Here is a 20234-nt window from a genome sequence, read left to right on the forward strand (position 1 = left end):
AGAAACCTCTTTGATTAGTCTCCAGTCATATCCCCCACCCCACCCCTCCAGTAGGCACAATAGGCATAATGAGGTGCAGCATGTCAAGGCAGAGATGCATAGAAGAATCCTAGGAGAGGTAATACAGCCACTGCCCAAATTGAGATTGAATAACATACCCATCGTCACACCATGTTCAGGGCTGCATGTCCTTAGAGTCTGGCTGTACGTTCATGGAGTAATCTGGGAATAAATCCATGGTTTGCTGGTTACTACAATACTTAAGGGTTTGCAGTATTGCATCCAAGATGGCTCCAAATCACTGACAGGATTTTGCTGGAACTGGATCTGGGGCTGCAGGGATGCCCCTCCATAACTACAGAACTGATTGTTCCAGGCCTGGTTGATCTGAGCCTGGGTATTGCAGTCTTGGGAGCACCAGGTCTTCCTACTCCAGGAGTGGTGGGTCCAAGAAGGGCTATTCCAGGAATGGTGGCTCCAGGTTAGGTTACTGCAGGCCGGGTTGCTCCACATTGAAAGGTTTCTAAAAGGTTCCCTGGGCCTCCCTGGTGACAGGAAGAGAGGCCCACGTACTCTGTGGTTGCTGAGCTCGTCTGAGTCACATGGTTGCTATTCTTTGGCCAGTTGTATTTCTGCCACCTCTTGCTTTTCATTCTCTGGTTCTGGAACCAGGCCTTAATCTGCTTGTAGCTAAGGTTCAGGATGTTGGAAAGTCCTTGCATCTGCTGGAGGCTGAGACATTTCTGTCTCTGAAATCTCTCAGTGCATACACAGAGCTGGGTCTGTGAGAAGGCGGTTCTGATCTTCTGTTTTTTGACCTGGGCTTTCTTCTTCTTCCCTGTACTGTTCTCTACAGAAGTGGGTAGTATTCCCCTGGGACTGATGGAAGGATCAGAGCTATTTTGAATAAGCAGACCCATGGAGGAAGGAAGAGGAGAGACAGTCTTGTGTGGAGTGTCTCAGCAGATGACATTTGCAAGGATGCTTAGTTTTCATCAGGCTCATAAATCTCAGGCACTGGTAAAGGTTCCCTAAAATTGGGTGCTTCAGAGGAGGGCAGGCTTTGGGGACAAGCCAAATCCACACTCACATTGCTGAATTGAAGGAGAGAGAAAAGAATCAGATTCAGTCTTAAGTCAGAACAATGGTGTTTTAAATGGGGAGTTATGGAAAACACTGGCATTCTTCTATAAACCTTATCATCCAGTGGATTTCTGTATTTTGTTTTAGCTACAAAATATCAAAAAATTTGAGTTAAAAAAAAAATTTAAAAAAAATTGAGTTAAAAAGATTTATTTAAAAAGAGACACCATTTGCAACTACTTCCCAACATACCTTACAATCTAAGAAATTTTTCAATTCAATAGTAGATTTAGAAGAAGCTGTACTAGAAGGTCTACACAAAAGTGCATTAATTTGATAGCAAATGATAACATACGGGTAATTTCCAATTTTTTAATATTTGGTACTGTGTTTGTGTTATTTTTCAGCACATATTTTTAATAGCTTAAATTATTTTTAAATGAAATGTCATAAAACATTAATGGAACCTCTTAAGAGCCTTCCCAGAACATGAAGTTTGTAAAACACTGCTAGAGTCTGGGCAGTTGTATTTTCCATAAGTCTCCTTCCCTCCAGATACGTGGCTTATTTAGCTGTACTATTATTAATTCTCTTGACTTGGCTCATTTCCTCTGGACTCTATTAGCTAACTGAATTTTTGCAAAAGTGTTAATGACTAATATACCTACAGTTGGCTTCCTAATTACATATGTATTTTAGTTAAGACCTTTGAATTTTTAAAGAAAGCCTAATGGACGAATTTCAGACATAGGGCATGTAGTAAAAGACATTTTGAGAAGACAGGTTTTTCCCTATTTTGACAGCATACAAAGCCAGTAATAATTATAAGAAATATAGTGCTTACTATGAAACTATTGTAAATTGTTAATGTTTTGTATTTACTAACTTACTTAATTTAATCACCATAACAAACTAACAAACATATGAAGTAGATACTATTATAGTCTCCATTTCAGAGGTAAGAAAACTGAGGTCCATAGCCCATGGACACAGACAATAGTGTGGTGAAGGCTGGGAAGGGCAGGTTTGGGGTGGAGGGGTCAATGGGATAAAAAGTGGGGGGGGGGAGACATGTGTAATACTTTCAACAATAAAGATAAATTTAATTTTTTTAAAAAAGAAAGAAAATAAGGTCCAGAAAGGTTAAAAAGGCTTCCCAAGTTGCATAGCTTGTAACTGGCAAAGCTAGGAATTAAACCAAAATCTATGCTCTTCAACAATATATTGCCTCTGATACCATAATTTCTGTCATCAGTGGAACCACAGCATAATTATTCATCTATTCCACAAACACACATGTTTACAGCATGTCTGTTCTTAGCCAGGTTCTGTCTCCGGCAGATGGTAGAGAAATGCATTACTGCACTGCTCCGTGCATGTTCCAAGTCTCATGCTCAAAGTGCTATACAGAGTTCTCCTTTTCTGCTTTAAACCTTCCATTGGCAGCTCACATGTATTGGCCACAGTGATCTATGGGCCATTCTCATACCCTTGTGCTCTCCTGTCTCTGTTGGCTCAAGCTGCTACTAACAAGCCTTTCTTTCTACTGCTCTGATAAAATTCTTCTTCCACAGGCCGAGCCCCAATCCTATCTTCTCCATAAAACTTTCAGAGCCCTTAGATGAAATGTCTGTCTCCTTCCCTCAGGTTTATATATACTTGTACTCTATTCCTATTGTAGCAGCTCTCAAAAATGGTGGCCTTATAAAGAAAAGAAAGCATGTCTTCTTCTTCTTCTACATCCCCAGCACTAGTGTGTATATATATATATATATATATATATATATATATATATATATATATATATATATATATATTATATACTTATATATGTATATATTATACTAGAGGCCCATTGCACGAAGATTCGTGCAATAGGCCTTCCATCTGCTGGCTGCTGGCACCGGTTTTCCTCTGGCACCTGGGACCCAGGCCTTCACTCTGACCGCCACCTCCCGTCTTCACTCTGGCCGGAGCCTTCAGTCTTTGCTCCAGCTGGAATGCTGCTCCTGTAGCTCCCTCCGCCCCCCGCCCTCCTCCTCATAGCAGGTGTCCCACCCCGCCTGGCCACTCCGCACCTGCAAGTGTGCTGCCCAGAGGCCCGGAGCAGCTGGGGGCGGGGCTGCTGTCATCTTTGTCGGTTAATTTGAATACTCACTCCTGATTGGCTGGTGGGTGTTGTGAAGTGACAGTCAATTTGCATATTTCTCTTTTTATTAGTGTAGGTACTATATAGACTATATTAATAATATATATTATGCGGAGAAACCAAGATGGCGGCATAGGTAAACACCTGAACTTGCTGCCTCACACAACAACTTCAAAACTACAACTAAAAGACAAAAAGGACATCATCCAGAACCACAGGAAGGCTGGCTAAGTGGAAATTTTACAACTAGAAGGGAAGAGAAAAGCTCACTGAGACTCAGAGAAGCTGCGGAAGTAAAGTGCAGAGGTACGGAGGCGTGCGCATGGAGAGGGCTGGCAACTGAGTACGTGGCTGGCTTTTTCAATCCGCAGGGAGACACAGCTCCTGACTGCTCTCAACTCCAGTTCCGGGTGAGATTCTGGGGACTCAGACTCATATGGGGAGAAACTGGACTGTCTGGCAGTGAGCAGAACTCGAGGGCGGCTTTCTCTCAGAGGTGCTTGCAGTGATTACCACAGGACACTGAGACCCGGGGGCCTCTGAGGGCAGGGCTGACAGGAAGCCATTGCTGTTTGCTCCGCCCTGAGACTCCACCCCATCCAAGCTGTGAGCAGAGTCTTTTGCATATGAATGGCTTGGTCCTTTGAAATCTAAACATACCTTACAAACTGCAGCTGAGTCAGAGAGACCCAGAACATCCAAAAGAAGGCCCAAGGCCCCACAGCAGCTTGCATTGCTTCACAGCTGGGCCTCATCTGGGCACCTCCAAAACCCAAACAAAGAAGAGGAATCTGCAGATCTCTCCGTACCTCCTGCTGGGTGGTCTCAGGCAAAGGCTAAATTAGCACCTCCTTGGAGATCCAAGAGCCAGTGTACCCAGAGGCCAGGCCAGAGTAGGACCATCCAGATTACAACTCCTCAGATCCATAAGGGACACACTCAGGGAGCAGACTCAGTGAGCACCAAAGCCCCACTGAAGCAAGTCTTGCCTCATAAGGGTGTCTCCAGCACAGAAATTCTCCCATCGTAGACACAGCTGATCCTCACAGCCAATTGGCCTGGAGGTCAATTCCTCCCTGTGATACCAACAACAATCAAGGCTTAACTACAACAAGACTGTGCACACAGCCCACAAAAGGGTGCACCAAGAGTGTTCACCTCAGGTAACTGGGGAGGCTGAGCCACTGGGCCCTATAGGACACCTAGTGCACAAAGCCACTCTATCAACTCAGGGAAGCAGCCAAAATGCGGAAACAAAGAAACAGGTCACAAATGAAAGAAATGGAGGAAAGCAAATGACTGGATATAGAGTTCAAAGTGACAGTTATAAGGTTTTTCAAGAATTTTCTAGAAAAGGCCGATAAATTTAGTGAGACCCTCGAGGATATGAAAAAGGACCAACTAGAAATTAAGCATACACTGACTGAAATAAAAAATAATATACAGAGATCCAACAGCAGACTAGAGGATCGCAAGAATCAAGTCAAAGATTTGAAATACAAAGAAGCAAAAAACACCCAAATGGAAAAGAAAAAAGAATCCAAAAATATGAAGATAGTGTAAGGAGCCTCTGGGACAACTTCAAATGAACAAACATCCAAATTATGGGGGTGCCAGAAGGAGAGAGAGAGCAAGATACTGAAAACCTATTTGAAGAAATAATGACAGAAAACTTCCCCCACCTGGTGAAAGAAATAGACTTACAAGTCCAGGAAGCGCAGAGAACCCCAAACAAAAGGAATCCAAAGAGGACCACACCAAGACACATCATAATTAAAATGCCAAGAGCAAAAGACAAAGAGAGAATATTAAAAGCAGCAAGAGAAAAACAGTTAATTACCTACAAGGGAGCAACCATACGATTGTCAGCTGATTTCTCCACAGAAACTATGCAGGCCAGACGGGAGTGGCAAGAAATATTCAAAGTGATGAATAGCAAGAATCTACAACCAAGGTTACTCTACCCAGCAAAGCTATCATTCAGAATTGAAGGGCAGATAAAGAGCTTCACAGATAAGAAAAAGCTAAAGGAGTTCATCACCGCCAAACCAGTATTATATGAAATGCTGAAAGGTATTCTTTAAGAAGAGGAAGAAGAAGAAAAAGGTAAAGATAAAAATTATCAACAACAAATACATATCTATCAACAAGTGAATCTAAAAATCAAGTGAATAAAAAATCTGATGAACAGAATAATCTGGTGAATATAATAGAATCAGGGGCATAGAAAGGGAGTGGGGGATGTGGGAAGAGACTGGACAAAAATCATACACCTATGGATCAGGACAGTGGGGAGGGGGGTTAAAGGCATGGGGTGGGATGGGAACTGGGTGGAGGGGAGCTATGGGGGAGGTAAAAAGAGGAACAACTGTAATAATCTTAACAATAAAGATTTTAAAAATAAAAATAATAATATATATTATGCTACTAGTATATGTATACACATTGTTTACATGTATATATAAAATATTACATCCTAATATAATGAGTACTCTAAAATGTCTGTTGAAATGGATAAACAACAATATTGGGTGCCCAGGAGGAACCTAACCATATCCTAGAGAAGACACATTTCCTGTTATCAAGGAACTTCAGCTCTAATTACAGAGACACTGGAGAAGAGAACAACCAGAAGTTAGGCTGATAAGAAGATGACCAGGTGGGTTAGAAACACAGCAACTAGACATCAAAAGACCCGAAATTTAGTCCTAGCTCCAACACCAACTATGTGAACTTGAACAAATAGTTTTATTCTTCTGAGCCTCAGTTTCATCCTCAGTACAAGGAGGACTGATGCTGTAAAGGTGTCTCCTCATTCTGATAACTTTAATGAGTCAATGAGCAGACTGGTGATTTCCAACAATGCTTTCTGAAGGAATGTGCCCTACAAAGAGAGATGTGGGAAACCCTAACTGGTGAGATAAAGGTGCCTCTCTCTTTGCCATCAGAAAGCAACCTACTGATGCACAATGAAATCAATAAAATTCAGAAGAGGACTCTATTGGGAAAGTATTGAAGTAACAAATAATGTTGTAATGACAGATTAAGCAGAAGGGGAAAGTGTAAATGGAGCCCAGAAGGAGAGCTGGGAAGGAAGAGATGGTTAGCATTCACTCATCCATGAATCTGGCCACAGTCACAGTATCATTAGAATGACACACTCTACCACAGCAGAGAAAGTGCCAGGCCTGCCCTTCACTTAGACTGAAATCTCTGAGAGCTGTTCAACTATTTCCACTCTGATTCCTGAATACTTATCAACATTCTAATGAGTAGTTTTGCTTTCAGCTTCTAGTATAATGAGATAGAGGATATTTTCCTCCTTTATCAGCTGGAATAAGACTTACTTCCTCTTGGGAAAAGTCCTATATTTACCAGAAAGAAATCCATAGATTAAGCACATGGGTTGAGGAATGAGATCCCAAGCAATAAATGCTAATGCTGATCTGCCTTCTAAGTGTGGGTCCCAAAACCTTACGATCCTTTATTTTGTGAACATTTCAACACATCCGGGTCTGTAAACTTGACAATGAGTTTGATTACATTTTAATTACTCTGCATGATGAAAATGTGAAGAATTTGAAAATTACAGAGACTCGGGGGTGGGCTTGGGCTGAGGAGTGAAAAGAGCAGCCAAAGGTGTTGGGCACTAGATAGATTAGACTTTGGAAAGAACAGTTTTTTAATGGAAATTTTAAGTTATTTGCTGTTGAGTATATGGTTTAAGTCTCCTCCTCCATCTCCTCTGAATAAAGTCTTTGCTGCTATTTTCAGGCTACCAAAGGAAGTTCTAAACTCTGCGTCCAGCTTGGTGCAGAGACTACATATGGAGTTGTACAATCCAGGGCAGGGAGTGGAGGGAGGGCAGTGGACATTGGTGTTTCACCCAGAGGAGAGAGGCAGGGGCAGGGAACCTCTGGGTAGTCGTCATAAGTACAGTCCCATCATAAAATAACACCGCAGCATTCTGTGACATAAATCACCCTGTCGAGAGTTAGATTAGATTGGATCAGCCCCTCTGAGGATGATCATCCAATGAAACAAAGTTTATGCACTGATCCAGCTCAGGAGCAGGCAGTGCAAGGCAAATGGCTTTACCGTCCTCCGTGCAGTATTATCCATTATCACTGGAAAGATGCAAGGGACCTACAGGTTTGTCAATGGTGCCACACTCAGAATTCCTCAATCATGACCTTGGTAGATTCAACCATAGACTAATGGAATATTTTAACAGACTTTCATAACACCTAGTTCAAAACTTATGTTCCCCAAACTCTCTTGTTCTCAGAAACTTGCCCTACTTATTCAGAGCAAGGAACCCCTGTAGCTTTCTAATTGGCACTAAATTGGCTCAACAATCTCCTCACTGGCGTAACCAGTGAACATTCCAAAAAGTGAATGATTCATCCCCAGAAGTCTCCTCAGAATCCAGGAGTCTGCTCTCTTGTTTTGCACATAGACAAGAACATCAAAGAAAAGAAGGCAGAGGAAAAGATCAGAGCTGGAAACTCCCCACCTGCACATACTCATATCCTGCCCTGTCTAAATTACTAATTACTAAAAGATTAAACAAAATGGCACATAAGCAAAAGGCCACTGTAAGACACTGGATCCCTCAGAAGATTTACATGTCTGGTTTTGTGTGTCCTTTGGTGAAAGAAGACCACACCAACCCAGGCCAGCCACACCAGCAGCTGTGAAGAGAGAAGCCAATTTCAAGGAAATGCAACAGGAAAAAGACTGGAAACAAAAAATTTAAAAATCTCCAGTAAGGACCAAATATTACTTTCCTGAACACGCACATATCCATCGCCCAAATGCCTGTGAACTAGTCCTAAATACAAGTGCTGATAATGTAAGCCAGGTGTTTCTGCTTCCTACCGTAATGGCTGGCAAGACCATCAATGTAGAATAATAATAACAGCATCTGAAGTGCATCTGTGTTTAAACACATAACAGGAATATTTTTCTTTCTCCTCCAAGTAGGTGTCTGTTCTGCATTTATATTGCGATAACATCAAGGAGACCTGGGACCAAGATCCTTTTTAGGAACAGCTCTTCCAATCTTGAGAGTAACACTGGTGTTTTGTTTTTCTGTTTTAAAGAAAAGAAAACACTGATGACAGGAGATGTTGCTTCAGGGAGGCAACTGGAAGTCTTAAATTGTGGGAGATATGGATGCTTAGAGGTAACCCCAGGCAAGCATAAAAACTAGAAAAATCTTAGGAAGCACCAGAAATAATCTTTCTCTGATACATCCTCTCAGGCTGTCCTCTTCCATTAAAAAAAAAAGGATCCCCCCCCCAAAAAAAAAAAAAAATATCCTCAGGAACATAAGCAACGTTTTTCAGAAGTAATGAAAAATGAATAAAAATCCACTCCCTTTTTTGCAGCAGTGTCTCCAATAAGACTACATGAGGTTGCAAACAAAATTCTTCAAGTTGGCTTCAATGAAAGGAGGACAGGGTACTGTAAGAATAAAACAGTGAATCACGGCCATTCACATAGTTCAACTAAGGGACCCAGATTGGGAACTGGAAAGTGAAGCCACACTTCAGCCTCTCAGTTGGTCTCTGTCTCTTTCTGTTTCTCTCTGCATTTCTGTTCCCCTTTCTTCACTCTAAACAAGTTTCCTCTGCTTGGTTATCTGAAGCCTAATCCAGAATGCTGACCCTGTCTACATCACCATACCTTTTCGGTCTAGGGCCCATGGCCAACTGGAAAAATCTCAGCACAAATGTCCAAAAAGTGAACTGATTATGGTTCAGATTATTTGTTAGAACCGAGCCTTACAAGTCAGAGGTAATAGGCCGGGCCTTCCCCTCAGGTGTTCATTTTGGATCCAGTCGGCATTGTCTTCTTCACTTAGGTAGTCCTAGTTAGGGAAGGTTTCCTCAGAATCAGACATTGGGAAGAGGAAAAAGGTAAACTGAACAAGAGCCTTTGGTTTTATTGACTTCCCAACTTTCCTATTTACAAAATCAGGGTGATGATATCTTGTCACTAGTTACAAGCCCCACTGGCAGGGCCACAGGACATAGGGTTGAGTTGGGTTTTTGAAGAAGACTCTTTGTAATTTCAAGGCCTAGGACAAAAAACTGAGACCCGTAGCCCCAATCTCACCTGGCAAAAAACAGGAACACTTTCTGCAAGAGCAGGAACCTCCTCTGTCCGGAGTTTGCCCACAAAGCTAAGAAGAGTTCTAGGAAGGAGGCTGAACTGCTCTAGGGAACTGAGAAGACTCAAGGTGCCCACAGCCCAGCAACAGAGAGGCATAAGGAGGTATTTCTTGACACTGGGGTGTGGAGCAGACCAACATGTTGTGGGCTGGGACTGAGCTATGCAGCTCCAGCCTCAGCCTAAGAAATGCCCATTGAGCCCCTGAAACTGTGGCAGCAACAAAAGCAACAAATCAGAACACCCCCCACATAGATTTAAATGCCCTCTTGAGGGAGTACCACCCCAAGAAGAAACTGGAACCAGATACCACAAGGGCAGTCTTATGGTTTGAGAATAGCTGTGCTCTGGGAAATAGAAGAGAAAGAACAGCTTTATGCACATCAAAAAGAATTTAGGTTTGAGCTGGGCAGAAACCTTTTGGGAGTCAGTTGTAAAACACTATAGCAAATTGCCAAAGAATGGCTATAGACTTTTTAGACTGATGAGGGTGTGTGTGTGTGTGTGTGTGTGTGTGTGTGTGTGTGTGTGTTTAATACATAAGATAACCATTTTCCATCTTCCTAAAATGGTTTAAGTACCACCCCACTCAGACATAAAAGAATAGATGAATTGACTGCTTGGGGCTTAGGATTCTACCTGGAGAATTGGTAGTGAAGAGTCTGAGAGACTAGAATTAATGTCCCATATTCTGTTAAAAGACACATAACAATATCATTACTGACAGACACAATTACACATTCTAATGAAGCAGAGTCACATGTTAATAGTAGTTATGGTCATTTTTAAATAATTAACAGTAATACACAGGCAATCCATCAGTACAGCATACAGTGCATTGCTATCCTGTAGGCATACATGTAATGATGCTGAATATTTGTTCATATGAATCTCACGCAGAGCCAGCTTTGCCCACAATGTTCTTCAGCCTCCTATTGATTTCCTTCCATGCAGCCCAAGCCACAATTCCCCTTGATAAGGATAACCCATAGCTTTCTAAATTTCCCCAGAAACATGGTCAGTTGGATTTTCCACAGCTATAAGCAGGAAATTAATATAGGACCCAAGCAGGTTTTATTATGCCTGCTCACCCACTCCATCCCAACCTGACACTTTAATCAACTCAACATGTTTAAAAATAAATCTGATCATATCAGGAGAGAGAAACTGCCCAGGGCTTGTGACCACTCGCAGCAGAAATTCCAAGGCATGCCTCATTTTTCAAAAGTTTGGTTGTTGTGTATATATTTTCTCTTTCCTATTGCAGTCCCAAAACAAGGACTTGAGGTAGCAGGAAGTGGTTTGGCACTAGCCAAGTGGACTTTCTTCCTAATTTCTTCATTAAACAATTTATGAATTTGGGCAAATGTTTAATTTCCCAAGGATGCCACAATGCAGTAAAATGGGCATACCTAAATCTTCCTTGCCGACTATATGAAGTTGTGAGAAAGAGATGAAAAAAACTTATGTATGAGAAAGAAATGGCACTGCTCACCGAGAATATGAAACACAATAATGAGGACTACAGATGAAGTAGCAACACTGAGCCCCACGGTTCTGCTGAGGCCACCCCCAAGGTGAGGTTACTTCCTGGTTTTGAGGCAGTTTGGGATCTTTGGGGCAATTTAGTTGATTCTTACCTAAATCTTCCATATTAATCAAGCACTCGTTGCATGCACTCAACCAGGACTGGGGCAGGGGGGAGTAGGGGGCAGCAATGATTGGGGACAAATTGAGGGGTACCAGAATATACTATTCTAAAATATGTCTCCTTGGCATTTGGATTATTTTGAGCATAAGTCTTTGGGCACTAGCAGACAGAAAAATCTCTAGAAATGCACAATTTTCCAAAAATTTATATTTATAAAGAAAATCTTTAAAGATGCCACACTCTCCCATACCAGAAGGAAGAGAACTCCTAACAATTCTTACCAATGGAGAAAACATTTCCTTAAATCTGAACAACAATCTTAATTAAACCACCCTTGTGTATCATACTTTTCCTAGTCATCTTTCCATAACTTGTCTCTCCCACCTAGAAGCCCCCAAACACTTTCTCTTTCTCAGCCTAAGATGGCATAGAAACCAAGTTCTGATCATCCCTTTGAGTAACTCACCACTGGGTGCTCCCAGGCGTCCATGTGGCATGCACATGTTAATAAATGTGTTTGCTTTGCTCTTGTTAATGTGTTTTTGCCCCAGCTGGAGAATTTCTGGGGACTTCTAACTTGAGGCACTCTGCCTGACAAAGTTGTGGTTGTTTAGTCTGACCATTCGGAATCCCAGAAAAATCATACCACTTGCCACTAGCTGCTCTGAGTCATTCGTGCAGATGCACAGACTGTCGAGCTAGAAAGAAAATCCAGATTTCTCATTTTAGAGATAATAAAACTGAGGCCCAGAGTAGTGAAGAATTTCATTCCTCAAATAAGAATGCTTTCTACTGAAAATTGCCTCCTTTATATAAGTCCTCAAATGAGTAGGTGATATTTGAATGCTGAATGATACCACAAGACAGATGAGCATTGATTTAAATGCTGCTATCTGACAGATCTGGCCATCAATCATAACCTGATGTCTCAGGAGAGTCATCCTTTAGAACAAGGCTTGGGAATAGCATGATTAGAATTTACAGCTGAACCAACTCTGATCGGAGCTGTCCTTTTCCCTGCTACTAAGGTACTGGGGCTCCAACCGGAGCCTGCATCAGAATCACCTGGATAACTGCAGCACCCACCGCAGAGCTTCTACTTGATTAGGTCTGGGATGGGGAGCAAGAATTTGAATTTCTAACCAGTTCATGCTGATGCTGATGCTGATGTTGACACTCGAGCCTGCAGGGTATTAGGTAAGCTGGTGTCACACCTTGAGAGCTCTGTACTAAGACAAACAGGATCCCTACACATTCAGGACCCTTGTCTTAGAACCTCAACTAAAGAAATACCAAAAGAAGAAGTAAATATTTTATCAAAATAGGGATTACAAATCTAAGAATCTGCAATTTTCTAAAGCAAAGTTTCTTAGCCTGTGATCCTTGGACTCCCTTTCCCCACAAGGGACCCATTGAAAGAATTCAAGGGATTCAAAGATTGGAAGGAAAATGTTTATTCTTATTCTCACTAGCTTCCAATGGAAATTTAGCATTTTCTCCTATTTTACTGGTAGTAAGCAGTAAACCACAGTGGTATGAGCATTAACTATGACTTTGTCACCAATAAAAATCACATACCATATGATTCCCTGAGACCCCACCCATCCAATTTTCAGCCCTACCCAAGCTCTTTGCAGCAGCTTTTCCATATGAATGGCCTGTCCCTGCTCAGACTTCAGACTTGCCTAAAATCTCTTAAATATGCAGCAGCTGATGTTAGCATGCCCCATATCAATAAGAAGCCCAACACCCCAGCACTAGCACCAGTCTGCCTTGCTTCACAGCTGGGCCTTACCTGGGCATTTCCAAGCCCAATACAAGTAGCAGCCATCTGTAGCTCCTGCTGGGTGGCCCCAGGCAGTGGCTGACTTTGCATCACCCAGAAGGCCCCAGAGCCAGTGCACTCAGTGAATAGCTTCAGACCATACCAGATTACATTCCTGAGTGACACACTCAAGGGGCAGGCTCAGTGAGCACTAAAACCCCACTGAAGCAAGTCCTGCTCTATAGGTGTGTCTCCACAGCAACTCTGCCACTGTAGTCACAGCTGATCTTCACAGCCAATTGGCCTGGAGGTCAATTCCTCCCAGTGACTCTAACAGCAATGAAGGCTCAACTACAACAAGACTGTGCACACTGCCAACACCTACAGTGCTCAGCTAAAGTGATTGGGGAGGCTGAGCCACGGGGCCCTACAGGACACCTTTTATACAAGGCAACTCTACCAATTCCAGGAGACATAGCAGCTCTACCTAATACATAGAAACAAATACAGGGAAACAACCAGAATGCAGAGACAAAGAAACATGTCACAAATGAAAGAAGTGGAAGCAAGCAAACTACTGGATACAAAGTTCAAAACAATCGTTATAAGGTTGCTCAAGGATCTTACTGAGAGCTTCAAGGGACTTAATGAGAGCTTCAAAGGACTTAGTGAGACTTTCAAAGATGAAAAAGGAACAGTCTGAAGTTAAGCACACACTAACTGAAATAAAGAATAATTTACAGGGATTCAACAGTAAAGGATTCTGAGAATCAAATCAACAATTTGGAATATGAAGAAGCAAAAGACACCCAAACAGAAGAGAAAAAAAATAATAGTAATCCAAAAATATGAAAATAGTGTAAGGAGCCTCTGGGACAACTTCAAGCATACCAACATTTGCATTATGGGGTGTCAGAAGGAGAAGAGTGAGATCAAGATATTGAAAACCTATTTGAAGAAATAATGACAGAAAACTTCTCTTACCTGGTGAGAGAAATAGACTTACAGGTCCAGGAAGTCCCAAATAAGAAGAACCCACAGAGGCCCACACCAAGACACATCATAATCAAATGCCAAGGGTTAAAGACAAAGAGATAATCTTAAAAGTAGCAAGATAAAAGCAGTTAGTTACCTACAAGGGAGCTCCCATGAGACTGTCAACTGATTCTCATCAGAAACTTCGAAAGTCAGAAGGGAGTGGCAACAAATATTCGAAGTGATGAGTAGCAAAGACCTACAACCAAGATTACTCTATCCAACAAAACTATCTTTTAGAATTGATGGTTAGATAAAGAGCTTCACAGACAAGAGAAAGCTAAAGGAGTTCATCACCACCAAACCAGTATTACATGAAATGTTAACGAGTATTCTTTTTTTTTTTTTGGGGGGGGGGGGGGGGAGAGTATTCTTTAAGAAGGAGGAGGAGGAGGAGGAGGAGGAGGAGGAGGAGGAGGAGGAGGAGGAGGAAGAGAAGGTCAAAAATATGAACAATAAAATGGCAATAAATACATATCTATCAACAATTGAATCTAAGAATCAAAATAAACGAACAAGAAATCTAATGAACAAAATAAACTGATGAATAAAATAGAATCAGAGGCATGGGAACATGGAACAGACTGACTAATCTCAGAGGGAAGAGGGGTGAAGGAGGGTAGGGAGAGATTACCCAAAGACCTTATATGCATCTATGCATTGCCTATGGACACAGACAATAGGGTGGTAAAGGTCTGAGGTGGGGCAGGAACTGGGTGGAGGGGGGCAATGGGAGGAAAAAAAGGGATATCTGTAATACTCTCAACAATAAAGATTTTTAAAAATCACATATTACATACAGTTGTGTGTTTTTTTTAATTTTTATTGAATTTATTGGGGTGACATTGGTTAATAAAAATATATAGATTTCAAGTCTACAATTGTATAATACATTATCTGTATATTGTATTGTGTGTTCACTACCCAAAGTCACATCTCCTTCCGTCACCATTTATCTCCTCTCTACCCTCTTCTACCATCCCCCACCCCCTTTCCTCTGGTAATTTTGTTCATTAGATGCACATATAAGTGAAATCATGTGGTATTAGTCTTTCCCTGACTGGCTTATTTCACTTAGTATAATACTCTACAGGTCATCCATGCTGTTGAACAAAGTAAGATTTCCTTCTTTTTTACCACCAAATATTCCATTGTGTAAATGTACCACAGCTTTTTTTATCCACCCATCTACTGATGGGCGTTTGGGGTGATTCTAAATCTTGGCTATTGTAAATATCATTGCAATGAACATAGGAGTGCATATATTCTTTCTAATTAGTGTTTGGATTTCTTTGGATATATTACCAGAAGTGGAATCGCTGGGTCATAAGGCAGTTTTACTTTTTATTTTTTGAGGAAACTCCATACTGTTTTCCATAGTGGCTGCATCAACGGTGTACAAGGGTTCCCTTTTCTCCACATCCTTGCCAGCACTTGTTGTTTGTTGATTTATTGATGATAGCCATTCTGACAGGTATGAGGTGATATCTCATTGTGATTTTAATTTGTATTTCTCTAATGATTAGTGACATTCAGCATCTTTTAATATGCCTATTCCCCATCTGTATGTCCTATTTGGAGAAGTGACTTTTAGCAATTGAAGGTTAGATAAAGGCCCTTTGCCCATTTTTAAATTGAATTATTTGTTTGTTTGTTTGTTTTGGTATTGAGTTGTATAAGTTCTTTATAAATTTTTGGATATTAATGCCTTATCAGATGTATCATTGGTGAACATGTTCTTCCATTCAGTAGGTTGTCTTTTCATTTTGTTAATGACTTCCTTTACTGTACAAAAACATTTGTTTATTTTTTCTTTTGTTTCCCAATTTTCCCAATACCATTTATTGAGTAGACTGCATTTACCCCATTGTATGTCCTTGCCTCCTTTGTCAAATATTAATTGACAATAAAGGTGTGAGTTATTTCTGGGCTCTCTATTCTGTTCCACTGATCTTTATGTCTATTTTTATGGCAATACCATGCTGTTTTGATTACTATAGCCTTGTGGTACAGTTTGATATCCGGTAACATGATTCGTCCGACTCTGTTTCTCAAGATTGCTGTGGCTATTCGGGGTCTTTTGTGGTTCCATATAAATTTTTGAAATATTTGTTCTAGTTCTGTGAAATACACCATTAGTATCTCCTTAAGAATTGTGTTGAATCTATAGATTTCTTTGGGTAGTATGGACATTTTAATGATGTTAATTCTTCTTATCCATGAACACAATATAAGCTTTCACTTATTTGTTTCTTCTTCAATTTCTTTCTTCTGTCTCTTATAATATTCCAAATACAGGTCTTTTACATTCTTGGTTAAATTTACTTCTAGATTGTTGTTCTTTTGATGCAATTGTAAATGGGATTGTCTTCTTAGTTTCTCTTTCTGATAGTTCATTATTGGTGTATTAAAATGCAACTTATTTCTGGATATTTATTTTGTATCCTACTACTTTACTAAATTCATTTATCAGATCTAGTAGTTTTGGGTGGAATCTTTAGGGTTCTCTATATACAGTATCATGTCATCTGTACATATAGCTGTTTTCCATATCACAAAATATCACTGATACATACTACTATTTTGAAATTACGGTAGGTATTAGATTTGTCACTAGATCTTGTTGTTTGACACTAATAGAGAAGCACATATATTATTGCATGGTAAATTTGGTTTTTAAAAATATTTTTATAAATATACTTTAATATAATTGGTTTCCTTTATAATTCAATGTATTTTATTTTATGCACTTAAATACTATTCTGAGCAGAAGTGCAAACATTTCATTCACCTGATAGAGTCTATGGGATTTAAAAAAAAAAAGATTAAGAACCCTTGACTAAATGTTCAGTATCTCAAATTCTCAAAATCAATTTCTCAAAGTAATGTAACTTTATTGAATTTAAATAAGGAGAGACTTTTTAAAAAATACCATAAAAGTGAGAAAGTCAAAGCCCCAAAATAAGGAGGAGTAATTGTACTGATCAAGGATCAAAATATGATAAATATAAAGTAAGCTTTTGCTTTTGAGCTCCTAAATTATGAATAATTTGTTAAACTGAGTTCCTTGATTTAAACTTTTAATGCTATTTTCTGCTATTTCCCCTTTCTTCCTTCTGGTGTGCCTTTTGTGGAAAGCACCTCCCGCAAACAGCCACTAAGATAAGCCTCAGTAATCAAACCAGGTGCTTCCAGTTCTCAAACTACTTTATCTGGGGACCCTCACACTGAAGAATATTACCTGACCAGTAAGATTCATACTAATGAGCACACATTTGGACTTTTCCAATATCTTATCAGCCCTCCCTGCCTCCAACCAAACCTAACTGAGACATCAGTGTAATTACTCAACCAATACAAAGCAAAGAGTTCATCCACTCTATAATGGGGTTTTCTCTGTTTACCTACCTTGAGTAGTCTTTAGTTCAAGTTCATATATATATGAAATTTCTAGTCAGGAAAAATTCAACTGATCAAGAAAAGTATAGGGAATAGAAAAAGCAATACCTTTTCATGACTATTCCTTTATATCAGCTTCTGAATATGAAGGTTGTAGTAAAAGTAAATTTTTCCTCATGAGTAAAGATAGGTTCTTCTGCATTCAATAAGACATCAATTTCTAATTCCCAAGTACATAGAAATTAATAGCCATGTTTAAATATATATGAAGATATTAAACTGTAACATAGAAAATATGGACATCCTAGAGATGCAAATCAAAACAACAATGAGATACTACCTCACACCTGTCAGAATGGCTATCATCAATAAATCAACAAACGACAAGTGCTGGCGAGGATGTGGAGAAAAAGGAACCCTCCTGCACTGCTGGTGGGAGTGCAGACTGGTGTAGCCACTGTGGAGAACAGTATGGAGTTTCCTCATAAAACTAAAAATGGAACTCCCATTTGACCCAGTAATCCCACTTCTAGGAATATATCCCAAGAAACCAGAAACACCAATCAGAAAGGATATATGCACCCCTATGTTCATAGCAGCACAATTCACAATAGCTAAGATTTGGAAACAACCTAAGTGCCCATCAGCAGATGAGTGGATTAAAAAACTGTGGTACATTTACACAATGGAATACTACACTGCTATAGAAAAGAAGGAACTTTTACCATTTGCAACAGCATGGATGGAACTGGAGAGCATTATGCTAAGCGAAATAAGCCAGTCAGAGAAAGGTAAATATCACATGATCTCACTCATATGTGGGATATAATGATCAGCATAAGTTGATGAACAAGAATAGATCCAGAGACAAATAATATGGGAGTGGTGGCGGGGGGAAGGGGGGGGGGCAGCTAGAGAGGAACCAAAGGACTTGTATGCATGCATATTAACATAACCAATGGACACAGACACTGGGGCAGTAGGGGCTTGCCTGGGGTGGAAATGGCTGGGGGGTGGGAAGTCAATTGGGGTAAAAGAAGACACATGTAAAACTTTAGACAATAAAAAAAAAAAAAGAAAGGGAAAAATATTCTCTTACATACTAAGCAAATTGTGGCTGATAAATGAACAAGTAACAAATGAACATTCAAAGGACACCCCCGCCAATAAAAAAGAAGGAAAATATGGAAAAGTAATAGTTGTTTGAGTTAAAAGTTTTATTTTATGTGTCATTATTGGGGAAGGGAGAGGAACCCACCTTTTAAGAACACTATCAACATAAGACCAAGGAAGACAGCCCAGAAGCATGATAAATTATGGGGAAAACAACCAAAAAGCATCCCAAGAAGTATCCATCCATCCTTTTTTGGAGGTGGTTTTCAAAATTGTTTCCTCTCCATACCCTCACCAACCCCATGGTGTGCGCCCCTCATTTCACACCTGAACCCCAGGAGCCTCAGGCTCCTGCAGAGTCTTGCTGCTACAACCCTCCTCATAGCCATCTCCAGGAGGAGTGTTCCTGAGTGTACACACCCAATGTGACTGGGCATCCCAGAAACTGAGAGAAACCAGGACTGCTTCCATTTTTTGAGGCTTCCAATAAGTATATTATTAAAAAGAGGAAGAATGAGAAGGATAAGACAAGAAAAAAAAGGAGAAGGAAAATATGCATAAACGAGTTAGCAACACAAGCTTGACTGCTATCTTTAGAAAGCATGCTCCCAAGGTTGGCCCTTGGCTGGAGATCCCCACCATTCCCTGATAAGAGTGACTCATTATGCCTGAACCATTTACACAAACAATGCAGTCTATGCTTTCCTTTTGGGAGTCAGGAATTTTGGAACATACCGTTCGAAAATTGCCGACGTGACCAGCCCTCAGTAAAAACCCTGGACACTGCATTTCTAGTGAACTTCCCTGATAGACACCATTCCACACATGCTGTCACAACTGGTTGCTGAAGGAATTAAGCACATCCTACGTGACTCCACTGGGAAAAGACTCTCGGAAGCTCGTGCCTGGTTTCTCCCAGACTTTAATCCAAGTACCTTTTCCTTTTGTTGAGTTTGCTGAGTATCCTTTCATCGTAATAAATCACAGCTATGAGTATGAGTGTACTAGTATGCTGAGTCTTGTGAGACTTCTTAGACAATCCTTGAAATGAGGGTGATCTTGGGTATCCCCAGCACAGAGAAGAAGAAAAACTAATATTAAAAAAGGGAAGCCAGATTGTAAGTTATTTGTAAATGTTTGCTTTTGGTTTTTAAATGTATTTTTACAAATCAATTCATAGAAAGATAATAAACACAAAATAATTATTTCACACAGCAACTATAACTTTTATACAACATACAAATCAATTCAGTGTGTCCAGGTATGAGTTTGGAGGGTATCTGGTGCCTGGTTTTAAAACCTTGTTAGCTGTGGAATCGTTGTTTAAATGAAACCTTTTATGAAAGTCAGAAGAGTGAAGTGCCTCTGGTTAAAGACTTGCTCAGCTTCCTCCTTTGAGGCCCCCAGGGAACTCCTCAGAACCCCAGAATCAGGAGAACAAATTGAAAATAGCTGATCTGATTTAACCCTCTCACTTACAGATGAGAGACCCCAGGCCCAGGCCAAAATGAAGATTTGCCAACAAATTCAACCTTTAACAAAGCATTTTTAATACCAATGAACAAACAAATAAATGAAAAGCCCTCTTTATAGCCTCTTCTTTTTAACTTCTCTTAAATTTTTCTCTAGTCTTGCCTGTGCTTCTATGTCCGCCCCACCCCCCATACTTTCTCTTACAGGACCTCAAAGAATGTACTATCACACACAACTAAAATACTCAGTGGGTAGACTTCAAGGCCAGCCAAGTGACTACCATTCCCACTCTCAGAGACAATGTCTGGTGAACCACTAGGGTGCCCAAGCTACAAAAAGTGAGAACTAGCAGAGGGGAAGAGCAACTGGGAAGAATGCCACAGAGCAAC

At 40.5% G+C, this 20234-nt stretch overlaps 1 pseudogene across 1 annotated transcript; it reads right to left on the minus strand.

Moving 5' to 3' along the window:
- Positions 1-210: 210 nt before the first annotated feature.
- Positions 211-8943, minus strand: LOC307102758 (homeobox protein NANOG-like; annotated as a pseudogene). Its single transcript has 3 exons — positions 8924-8943; positions 492-1094; positions 211-393 (listed from the first exon to the last, which is right to left on the minus strand). The product of its transcript is annotated as a homeobox protein NANOG-like (transcript).
- Between the last annotated feature and the right edge of the window lie 11291 nt (positions 8944-20234).

This window comes from Cnephaeus nilssonii, assembly GCF_951640355.1.
Source record: "Cnephaeus nilssonii genome assembly, chromosome: 7".
In the NCBI taxonomy this organism is placed as follows: Eukaryota; Metazoa; Chordata; class Mammalia; order Chiroptera; family Vespertilionidae; genus Cnephaeus; species Cnephaeus nilssonii.